The following is an 8,409-nucleotide window of genomic DNA, read 5'->3' on the forward strand; positions in this document are numbered from 1 at the left end:
TTCTGTATTATACCAATAAGTATTAAAATTTAGAAACTGGAAAACATTCTCAATTTCTAATGTTACACAGAAAGGATATAATACAAAAGATTAAATTATTCTCCATATAAGGGGAGGGAGTTTTCACCCTTGCCTCTTACCCTGAATAATGAGCACTAAATCAGAGAAATATAGTGTGAACTTTTTAAAAAATTAATGATATGCAGTAAAATACACAAAGTTTATTTAATTTCCTTTTATTGAGAAGTAAGAAAGAACAAAAATATATTATGGGAAAAATAAAAACAAATCAGGTATAAATTTCCTTTTAAGCACTGCTTTCACTGCAGCCATAAATTTTGGCATGTTGTGTTTTTGTTTTAAGTAATCTCAAAATATTTTCTGATTTCCCTTGAGTTTTTTTTGACCCATTGTGATTTAAGAATATGCTATTGCAGCTTTTTTTTTTCCACAGCGGGTTTGCTGCTAGAACACAGGTGTCGTGAAAACTACCCCTAAAAGCCAAAATGGGAAAGGAAAAGACTCATATCAACATTGTCATCATTGGACACGTAGATTCAGGCAAGTCCACCACTACTGACCGTCTGATCTACAAATGCGGTGGCATCGACAACAGAACCATTGAAAAATTTGAGAAGGAGGCTGCTGAGATGGGAAAGGGCTCCTTCAAGTATGCCTGGGTCTTGGATAAACTGAAAGCTGAGCGTGAATGTGGTATCACCATTGATATCTCCTTATGGAAATTTGAGACCAGCAAGTACTATGTGACTCTCATTGGTGCCCCAGGACACAGAGACTTCATCAAAAACATGATTACAGGGACATCTCAGGCTGACTGTGCTGTCCTGATTGTTGCTGCTGGTGTTGGTGAATTTGAAGCTGGTATCTCCAAGAATGGGCACGCCCTTCTGGCTTACACACTGGCTGTGAAACAACTAATTGTTGGTGTTAACAAAACGGATTCTACTGAGCCACCCTACAGCCAGAAGAGATATGAGGAAATTGTTAAGGAAGTCAGCACTTTAAGAAAATTGGCTACAACCCTGACACAGTAGCATTTGTTCCAATTTCTGGTTGGAATGGTGACAACATGCTGGACCCAAGTGCTAACACGCCTTGGTTCAAGGGATGGAAGGTCACCCGTAAGGATGGCAATGCCAGTGGAACCACGCTGCTTGAGGCTCTGGACTGCATTCTACCGCCAACTCGTCCAACTGACAAGCCCTTTTGCCTGCCTCTCCAGGATGTCTACAAAATTGGTGGTATTGGTACTCTTCCTGTTGGCCGAGTGGAGACTGGTGCTCTCAAACCCAGTATGGTGGTCACCTTTGCTCCAGTCAATGTTACAACTGAAGTAACATCTGTCAAAATGCACCATGAAGCTTTGAGTGGAGCTCTTCCTGGGGTCAATGTGGGCTTCAATGTCAAGAATGTGTCTGTCAAGAATGTTCATCGTGGCAATGTGGCTGGTGACAGCAAAAAACCCCACCAATGGAAGCAGCTGACTTCACTCCTCAGGTGATTATCCTGAACCATCCAGGCCAAATAAGTGCTGGCTATGCCCCTGTATTGGATTGCCACACAGCTCACATTGCATACAAGTTTGCTGAGCTGAAGGAAAAGATGGATTGCCATTCTGGTAAAAAGCTGGAAGATGGCCCTAAATTCTTGAAGTCTGGTGATGCTGCTATTGTTGATAAGATTCCTGGCAAGCCCACGTGTGTTGAGAGCTTCTGGTACTATCCACCTTTGGGTCACTTTGCTGTTCGTGATATGAGACAGACAGTTGCGGTGGGTGTCATCAAAGCAGTGGACAAGAAGGCTGCTGGAGCTGGCAAGGTCACTAAGTCTGCCCAGAAAGCTCAGAAGCCTAAATGAATATTATCCCTAAAACCTGCCACCCCACTCTTAATCAGTGGTGGAAGAAAGATCTCAGAACTGTTTGTTTCAATTGGCCATTTAAGTTTAGTAGGAAAAGAATGGTTGATGATAACAATGCATCGTAAAATCTTCAGAAGGAAAGGAGAATGTTTTGTGGACCACTTTGGTTTTCTTTTTTGCGTGTGGCAGTTGTAAGTTATTAGTGATTTGTTTTTCTAAGACCAGCCGAGCGGGCACAAAAGAACCAGCGGGTAGGCAAGTGTAGGAGCAAAACTGCAAATTTATTTTGGTCACCTAAGGTGTGGGGAAGAGGTCTGTCGGCCTCCGGCAAAGAAGGCCGACAGAGTCCCCCGGTGAAGCTCTCGGACGGAGTTCCTACAGTCCCGACAGGAGTGAGGGACTCAGGAAGGCCGTGCCTGGCATCCGTCCGGAGCGGCTTTTCTAGGAGTGGGAGGGCAATAGGCGGGGCACGGGCGTGTCGGGGGGCATTCCGCAGGTGCGACCAGGTAAATCTTGGTCTCTTCGGATTGACGTCACCTGGCGCATGCCCGGTTGGTCTGCACCCTCCCTGGGCGCCGGCTGCATTTTCGCGTGTGCGGGAAAAGTTGGTGAAGAAGAACCCGGAAGTGCACCATCTTGCCTCCATTCGTCCAAACAATTAGTTTTTAAAATCAGTGCTTTTTAATGGAAACAACTTGACCAAAAATTTGTCACAGTATTTTGAGACCCATTAAAAAAGTTTAATGAGGAAAAAAAATATATATGCTATTGCATTTCCACTCATATGTAAATTTCTCAAATTTCCTTCCATTATTTATTTTTTAACTTAATACCATTGTGGCTGGAAAACATGCTTCCTGTGATTCAAGTTCGTTTAAATTTACTTAGACATGTTTCATGGCTGAGCATGTGATCTATCCTGGAGAATATTTCATGAGCATGTAAGAAGAATGTGTATTCTCTTATTCTGTGGTATATTCTGCATATGCCTATTAGGTTGATGGTGTTGTTTCAAGTCTCCTGGATCATCTGACTAGTATTCTATCCATTATTGAAAGTGGGGTGTTGAAAATGCACTATTATTGTTGAATTGTTTATTTTTCCCTTCATTCCTGTCAGTTTTGCTTCATGCACCTGAGTATTCAGTTTTCAGGGGTACGTATGTTTATAATGATTATATCTTCTGATGGATTGACACGTTTAGCACATAAATGACCTTCTTTGTCTCTAGTGAGAACGTTTGTCTTGAAATTTATTAGTAAAATCACTCTAGCTTTCTTTTGGCTGTTGCTTCTATGGCTCATCTTTTTCCATCCTTTTATTTTTAACCTACTCGTGTCTTTAAAGTATTTTTCTTTTAGATAGTATATATTAAGAGCCTTTTAAAAATCTATACTGCTGGTCGGGCATGGTGGCTCATGCCTGTAATCCCAGACTTTGGGAGGCCAAGGTGGGTGGATCACGAGGTCAGGAGATCAAGACCATCCTGGCTAACACAGTGAAACCCCATCTGTACTAAAAATACAAAAAATTAGCCAGGCATGGTGGTGGGCGCCTGTAGTCCCAACTACTTGGGAGGCTGAGGCAGGAGAATGGCGTGAACCTGAAAGGCAGAGCTTGCAGGGAGCCGAGCTGGTGCCACTGCACTCTAGGCTGGGCAACAGAGCTAGATTCCATCTCAAAAAATAAAAATAAAAATAAAAATAACTATACTGCAAATTTCTTTCTTTTGTTTAGAACATTTAATTTATTAACATTGAGTGATATTACTGATAAGGTAGAATTTAATTTTGCCATTTGGTATTTGTTTTTTATATTCCATGTCTTTTTTGTTCCTTTATTCCTTGATTCTTGCCTTCCTTTGTGCTAAATATTTTCTAATGTACATTTTAAATTTCCTTGTTGCTTCTTTTATTGTAGTTTTTGAGTTATTTTCTTTGTGGTCACTTTTGGAATTATAATTAGACTCAATATAATTTGGTTAGTAACTTAAGTTAATAATAATTACAAGGGTATTCAGAAAGTTTGCTTCAATATATGTCTGTCTCATCTCTTGTGCTTTGTGCTATTATTGTCATAAATGACGTCTTAATAAAGTCTTCAATACAGTTTTATAATACTGCCTTATGCTTTTGTCTTTTAAAAAAGGAGAAGAGTTATAAACAAAAATATGCTTATGCTGTCTTTCATAATAACTGTGTAGTTACCGTTAACAGTGCTCGTAATTTTTATGTGTGTATTTGAACTACTTTTCAGAGGTCTTTCATTTTAGCTTAAAGGCTACCATTTAGTATGTGATAGTAACACATTCTCTCATTTTTTGTTTATCTGGAAATGGCTTAATGTCTTCATTTTTAAAAGACAGTTTATCTGGATGTAGAATTCCTAGTTGATAGTCTTTTTATTACAACACTTGGAAGATGTCATCCATTGTCTTCTGAACTCCATGGCTTCTATGAGAATTGGCTGTCTGATTGAAATCCTTTGTCCATGGCTGGTCTCTCTTCTCTTGCTGCTTTCAAGATTCCTTCTGTGTCTTCGGTCAATTTTGTCAATATGACTATGGTATGAATAGGCATAGGTCTCTCTGAGTTTATTTTACTTGTAGTTTGTTAAGCTTCTTGAATATGTAGATTAATATTTTTCATAAAATTTGGGAAGATTTTAACCATTATTTCTTCAAGTGTTTATCTTTTCTCTCTTCTTTTTCTGGAACCCTCATTATTCATATGTTTGTATGCTTGCTGGTGTCCTGCACGCCTCTTAGGATCTGTTTATTTTTCTTCATTCTTTTTTCTTTCTGCTCCTCAGTCTGGAAAACCTCATTTGACTTTTCTTCAAGTTTGCTGTTTCTTCTTCTGCCTGCTCTGTTTTGCTGTTGAACCTCTATAGTGAATTTCATATTTGAGGTATTGCACTTTTTAGCTACAGAATTTCTATTTGGTTCCATGTTATAATTTTGGTCTCTTTATTGATGTAAAGTAATGCCTCTATTTGGTGAGGCATTACTTTCGTATTTTACCGTATTTCTTTAAATATGATTTCTTTTAGTTATTTGGAAATATTTATAATAGCTTACTTTAAGTCTTTGTACACTAAGTCTTAACTGTAGGTGCCCTTGGGGATATTTTCTGTTTGTAGCATTTTTCCACGTAGTTAGAATACTTCCCTGTTTTTTTGTATGTCTCATATATGTTATGAAGACTGGGAATTTTGGATGTGACAACAATTTAACAATTGTGTTATAACAACTTAAAGACTGTGTATCCGATTTTTCCACTCCTTCATGATTTGTTTTTTGTAGCTGCTTTTAGTTTAGTTTAGTTTAGTTTAGTTGTTTTTCTTGTTGCTACCTATTTGTTTAGTGACTTTCCTGGACTAATTTCATAGACTCTATATTTCTTGCAGTGTGGGACCACTGAGTTTTTCACTATCTTTTATTTTTAAATTTCTTAAAAAAAAAAAATAAGACTAGCTTTCTAGGAGTCACACTGGGGTTAATATGATTTAGTGGTCAGTCGATGATTGGTCCTATTTCCTTAAACGCTTTGCCTATGTTTTTTCTAAACTTTGCCAAGGGGGTCTGTGTGCAAAGGCCTTCAGACTTCAGGCATTTTCCAAGACAGCATTAGCTGTCACTTCCTGTTGTTATAGAGCCTCAAGGTCAGCCAGAGGTGGTGCCTTTTCCTTTCCCAGGATTTCCCCGGTCATACACGTAGCCTAGATAACTAAGAATATGTTGCACTTGTCAAAGTTTCCAGTGGTCATCTGGTTTCCAAGATTTGTTTTAAGATTCCCAGCCAGGCTTTTGTTTGCCCCAATTTAAGTCATGGCCTTAGGCAGTTGACATGTCTCCAGTAGCTACCCTTGTTTCAGTAATATCCTGTGAGCGGGTCCCTCACCTCTGCTGAACTGAGCTCCAGGTCAAATCAAATACCCATCACACTTGAAACACATAGATTATCAAGGGAGCTGCAAATTCAGACAAAATACTAATTGTGATCTTGGAATAATACTTTTCAAGAAGCTCCAAAGAGGTCAGAGCCATCCTTAGTCTGCAACGCCTCTAGGTTTTGGCTACCTCACTACTGTTCTGGAGAGGGAGAGAAATGAGAAAAACCTCAAGTTAAAATGTCACTGTTGTCTTACTGAGGGCCAGTAGCTTCTCTTTGATGAACGATTTTCATTATGCTCTGAAGCTTATTTAATGGCCAGCATTCTAAAATGGTTAATTTTATTTCTTTGGCTGTTAGTTTGTTTTGTTCATGAAATACACATTCATCGAGTCTTCACTCCTCTGTTCTGGAAGTCGATCACAAGATGCATTACTTTATAATTGGAAACATATGGTAATTGCAAAAGGGACTATTAATAAATCAAAGGAAGTTATTTCTCTGTCTGCTTTGCTGTGTTGATATTCATTGTCATAAAAACTACCAGAGCCCATAATTTACCAAGAGCATTAAAATGATTATCAGGACACAGGGCTACACAGGTGTAGTCTTCTTGGGTTATTTCTGTCTTCAAGCTGTTTGTGTGTATATTCATTAATTTTATTAGCATTCATTGACAAGTGTGGAGTCTCCAAATGAGACAAAAAAATACAGTCCTAGCCTTCAAAAGACATAAACAAAAGTTGGCAGGAGAATTAGAAAATTCTTGACTAATGCAACTTTTAATGCAAATTGGACCCCTGGGGTTATTTTATAAGATTGGAAACATTTAATTCACTGTAACTAAAAATATATATTTTTAAACATTAAAAGCAAAAGCATCCACAATTTCAGCACCCACAGAACTATACATGACACAGCATGCATGTGTTTAGATAATATGAACTGTATAAGTTTTAAACTTGTCCCTAAACCAGAGTCTTTTTCCCCAAAATAAGTGTTATTTAGAATTTGTGGAATAGTTCAGGTTAGTTTAAATGTAAATATCAGTATATATCTTAATTCTATTTATGTATGTCTCTTTTTCTCTATCTATCAAGAGAAAGACACAAGAGAAAAGAAACTTAAGTCTGTCCCATCCTCATATTCTGTGGTGAAAGGACAGAATGCTCTGGCTAGAAAGTACAAATAATGTCGAAGGTTAGGAAAGTTATCAAGCAGCCCCCTAACTTACTCACATGATTGAGGATAGAACATGTTTAATTTTGTTCTCAACAAAAAGAAAAATGATCTCCATTAAAGTCACAGCAGCTCGATGATAGTCTGGCTGCTTCAGAAGCTGGTGAGTCCTCTTCTGTCCAGGAACAGGGTAATGTCTGTGCTCAAAGCAGCAGTTCTCAAATGTTTTGGTCTCAGAATTCCTTTATATTCTTAAAAATTATTGAAGACCTCAAAGAGCTTGTATTTAAGTGAATTATATCTATAGATATTTACCATCACAAAAATTAAAACCCGATTTTAAAATTATTAATAAAAGTAACAATACATTTACTAGCACATACTGTGAAATAATAATAAATATATATTTGATCTCTGTTTCCAGTTTCTGGCATTTAGCTCCTAAAATTCTTGTAATTTCTTGGGTGATATAATCTTTTTTTCTACTGAGGTGACTCTTGGTGGGCTCCTGAATGAGGTCTGGTAACCAGAAAGACCAACACATGATTAGAAGCTTGGAATTTTCAGCCATATCCCCCAATCTCTGGGAAGGGGAAAGGGGCCGAAGATTGAGTTAATAATTGGGTATTTTATTTTGTGTATTTGATGAAGCTTCCATAAAAATCCCTGAACGATGGGGTTCAGGGAGCTTCTAGGTTGATGAAAACACCCATGTGCGGGAAAGCTGGTGTACCCCAACTCCACGGGGACAGAAGCTCCTGTGCCCAGGAGCCTTCTGGACCATGCACTGTGCATGTCTTTGTCTGGCTAGTCATCTATGTCCTTTATCGTATCCTTCATAATAAACCAGTAAACATAAGGAAAGTGTTTCCCTGAGTTTTGTGAGTCATCCTGGAAAATTACCAAACCTGAGGAGGAGGCTGTGGGAACCCCGATCTACAGCTGGTGGGTCAGAAGTACATGGTCTCAACCTGGGGCTTGTGATTGGCATCTGGTGTGAGGGGCAGTCTTATGGGATCGGGCTCTTGACTTGTGGAGTCAGAGCTCAATTGTATGACATGCAGCTGGTTTAATGTGAGAAACCCCACCCCTATCCCCCCATTTTGGTGACCAGAGTGTTCTGTGTTGAGTGCATAATAAGAGAAAACAGTTCTGTTTTTCTATTAAACACTTACATACATAATGTATTATTAATAGAAATACATTTTCTGAAAATCATAGTGACAAGTGGCTTTGTTTTCTATTTTTTGCAAGTCTATTTAATGTTTGGTTATATAGGAGACACATTCTCAGACCTGTTTCTGCATTCATCTTCTGTGATGTTGATTCAGGTAGCTTGTAGAAACCTCCACTGTATACTCCTGAGTTAATAAGACTGAACAAAGCAAATAATGTCTCATTATTATCACAAAAATAGTTCTGATTTAGTGGACCCCTTAAAGGTTTACTTTGATCT

The 8,409-nt window shown here is 38.4% G+C and overlaps 1 pseudogene across 1 annotated transcript; it reads left to right on the plus strand.

Moving 5' to 3' along the window:
* Positions 1-462: 462 nt before the first annotated feature.
* Positions 463-2,632, plus strand: LOC105515075 (annotated as a pseudogene). Its single transcript, XR_001002259.1, has 2 exons — positions 463-2,083; positions 2,544-2,632. The product of XR_001002259.1 is annotated as an elongation factor 1-alpha 1 pseudogene (transcript).
* The last annotated feature ends 5,777 nt before the right edge of the window (positions 2,633-8,409 follow it).

This window comes from Colobus angolensis, unplaced genomic scaffold, assembly GCF_000951035.1.
Source record: "Colobus angolensis palliatus isolate OR3802 unplaced genomic scaffold, Cang.pa_1.0 Scaffold253, whole genome shotgun sequence".
Classification (NCBI taxonomy): Eukaryota; Metazoa; Chordata; class Mammalia; order Primates; family Cercopithecidae; genus Colobus; species Colobus angolensis.